Below are 3667 nucleotides of genomic sequence, written 5' to 3'. Positions count from 1 at the left end.
AGGTCTGTCGATCATGTTGTCCCAGCCCCAGATACTGGATCCCCTTTGAATGACACCAGAAACTTAGCCAATTGTTGAAGTCAATCATTTTCTGCTTATACTGTGGTATAATTCTGGGTGACAGTAGGATGTTACTCAGGGCTAGGGTCATATCTGCCTGGGCAACAAGATCCGAGAGCTCCTCCATGTCTCTTCTCATGTAGTCCAGGGAGGTACTTCTTAGGTTGTTCACACCAACATGGACAATGATGGAGTCATATTTGTACTTGTTGTGGAGAGACCCAAGTGTGTGCATTATGTGGTGAATCCTGGTGCCCGACAGGCAGCTGACCGTAACTTTCTCCTTGTTCAACCTAGTGAGCAGGATGCCAGTGTGTCTTACTACTGAGTCACCTATGACTAGTGTATTGGGTAAAATGTTTTGCCATAGGGGCTTAGGCTGAGTGGCACACTGTTTATGTGGGCTATGTGTCTTGGGGTTATGTTTGGGTGAGATGGTTAGTTGCATTTCTGCCTTGGAGGTCTTTGTTGTTTGGGCAGATTTTTATTGGAAATCTCCGTGAAAGTGTGTGTGTGTGTGTTTTGTGTTGCTACATGAGAGGTGTGTTGGTATGTGATCCGGGGAGCTGTGTGTTCTATGTGGTGTGCTGTATGTGTTAACCTTCTCCTCTTGACTGGCGAGCCCCGTCTTGGTTGGACAGAGTGTGGCCTTTAGTTTGGCTATGTAAGTGCATCTCTCACAAGTGGATGTGTTTTGTGGTAGGAGGAGAGGGTTGTCTGTGTATATGAGGCAATTGCTACATTGCCTTAGGAGGCCCAGGTTCACCAGGTTGACAGGAGAAAGCATACTGAACTGACCTTTAGACATGCCTGGATAGGTGCTCAGTTATTTAAGTACTGGAGCTGTTTTACTTTCTTTTAAGTATTGAAGTTGTTTTATTTCCTTTATGGAGGGTTTTTAGTGCTACAAGCAGATGGTATGCTTATAATAAATGCTTCAAGAGTTTCTGAGCAAGTGCTGGGTTGAAAGATCTAATCTGAGTGCTCAGAGATGAAAGCTAGGAAGATCTAAGGGAGAATTTGAAGAGCAGACTTTTAGGCACTGATAATAGTTTACCCTAGCTTAGCGGCTCTGCGCATCGTGCAAACCCACGCAGATATGGGTTTTTAAGTCAGAAAGTTGAAAGGGATAGAACCAGCCCAAAATGGCCAATAAAATACAATTCCACAGCTGGAAACCACTTCTCTAGTTATAGATAGGCTGCTCAGAGCTTACCACTCCAACTAATAAGCAGAAAGACTTCCTTCTATCTCAGTAAGGTCTGAACAACTCAGAAATACAAAATACAGTCCTGAAATCAGCAAATCTGAGATCCAGACTATTCTAGTTTGAGAAAAAGGTGGGAAACGAGCAAGTAGATAGAATTTTTTTTTTACAGAATCAAAAATACAGTAAATGCAGTACTAAAATACACTTTTAAGGCACAAGAAGGCAAGCGCACTTGAGTGTGTAGCCTACAACGGTAAATGCAGTTGAAAAAACGATTCTATAAAGTGCAGTAGACAAAAATAAGCAGAATACAGTTAAATTAAATATCAAGCTTGTAAAAATGGCTGAAATAAAGTGCGGCATGCAAAATTAAGCTAAAGAAAGCTAAAGCAGGTACTTATGATCAAGCAAAGTCTCTCTTTCTTCTTTCTGCTGCTGTAGAACTCTGCAAGATGCCTAGATAGGATCTGCTGAGGTAAATCAAGCGTAAACCCATGCAAACAATTGTTTTTAAGTCAGGAAGTTGAAAGGGATAGAAACAGCCCAAAACGGCCAGTAAAATACAATTCCTGATCTGGAAACTACTCTTCTAGCGATAGATAGGCTGCTCAGAGCTTACCACTCCCACTAATAAGCAGAAAGACTTCCTTCTATCTCTGAACAACTCAGAAACACAAAACACAGTCCTGAACTCAGCAAATCTGAGATCTGGACTATTCTAGTTTGAGAAAAAGGTGGGAAACAGGCAAGTAGACAGAATTGTTTTTTTTTTCTTTCGTTTTTTTGTTACAGAATCAAAATTACAGTAAATGCAGTACTAAAATACACTTTTAAGGCACAAGAAGGCTAGCGCACTAGAGTGTGTAACCTACAACAGTAAATGCAGTTGAAAAAACAATTCTACAAAGTGCAGCAGACAAAAATCAGCAGAATACAGTTAAATTAAATACCAAGGTTGTAAAAACGGATGATATAAAGTGTGGCAAGCAAAATTAAGCTAAAGCAAGTACTTATGATCAAGCAAAGTCTCTCTTTCTTTTTTCTGCTGCTGTAGAACTCTGCAAGACTCCCAAACAGGATCCGCTGAGGTACAAGTGCAAACAGATGCAAACACAGGTTTTTAAGTCAGAAAGCTGAAAGGGACAGAAGCAGCCCAAAACAGCCAATAAAATACAATTCCTGAGCTGGAAACCACTCCTCTAGCGATAGATAGGCTGCTCAGAGTTTGCCACTCCCACTGATAAGTAGAAAGACTTCCTTCTTTCTCAGCAAGGTCTGGACAACTTAGAATCACAAAATACAGTCCTGAAATCAGCAAATCTGAGATCTGGACTATTCTAGTTTGAGAAAAAAGTGGGAAACTAGCAAGTAGACAGAATTTTGCTGTTGTTTTTTTTTTTCAATTTTCTGCTACAGAATCAAAAATACAGTAAATGCAGTAATAAACGTGACTCTCTGTCTTGTTAATTGAGATGCTTTATGTGACGAGGGTAGTGGGTATGAACATTTTCCTAGTTGTTCTATTACCTTTTTATGTGACTTAAGGTAACACTGAAAGAGTATCCCTGGTGTCTCATGGTAGTGCAGAGGACTAAAGTGGTACAGTGTTAATGGGCTGCTTTGTGTGACAAAGCTACAGGGTTTGAAACTTTTTTAGCTTAGAGTAATATTTTAAATCCCTGGAGTCTAGTGTCTGCCCCTACCCTTACATGTTTTATGCTGCAAAATTGTTGTTTTATAAACTTTTTAAGTCAGTTTAGGAAAATATTCAAAGAGTATCCCTGGTGCCTAGTGTTCCCCCTGAACTTATGACTTCTGTGTTGAAAACCTGTTCTACTGAGTTTTTAACTGTGCTAAGGGTAAGATTCAGCTTTCCCTGCTGCCCAGTGTCTCCACAATAATGGAAGGTTTTCTTCTTAGTTTAGGGGAACTTAGAGGGATTCCAACCCCTCAACAAACATGGATGCACGTGCACGCACACACACACACACACACACACACACACACACACGCACATAGCCCTCCCCCCTAGGCCCCAGTGGCCTAATGGATAAGGCATTGGCCTCCTAAGCCAGGGATTGTGGGTTTGAGTCCCATCTGGGGTGATATATTGCACTCACAGACACAACCATCCATTCATATCCACACACTAACCTATCCCCTAACTAACCCTTACTACAGGTATTTACAGGAGACAGCACATTGTTAATTAACACATACTGCTCTCCCAGAATGCCTCATTAGTGTATATCTCAGCAGAGGAAATGGATGAGATATATGCTAATGGGGCATATAGCTCAGCTGAGGAAACTGCCCACTGTTGTGATACTACAGACTGTGTAAGATGACTGTAGTGGGCGTGTCTTTAAATCAGAATGGGCTGCACCAGTGGTAGCA

At 41.3% G+C, this 3667-nt stretch overlaps 1 non-coding gene across 1 annotated transcript; it reads left to right on the top strand.

Moving 5' to 3' along the window:
- The first annotated feature begins 3302 nt into the window (after positions 1 to 3302).
- On the top strand, positions 3303 to 3375 carry TRNAR-CCU. The gene has a single exon. It is a non-coding gene; the product is annotated as a tRNA-Arg (tRNA).
- The last annotated feature ends 292 nt before the right edge of the window (positions 3376 to 3667 follow it).

This window comes from Protopterus annectens, chromosome 3.part0 (genome assembly GCF_019279795.1).
Source record: "Protopterus annectens isolate FY-2018-M chromosome 3.part0, PAN1.0, whole genome shotgun sequence".
NCBI lineage: Eukaryota > Metazoa > Chordata > Ceratodontiformes > Protopteridae > Protopterus > Protopterus annectens.
This window is presented reverse-complemented; position numbering and strand designations above follow the sequence as displayed.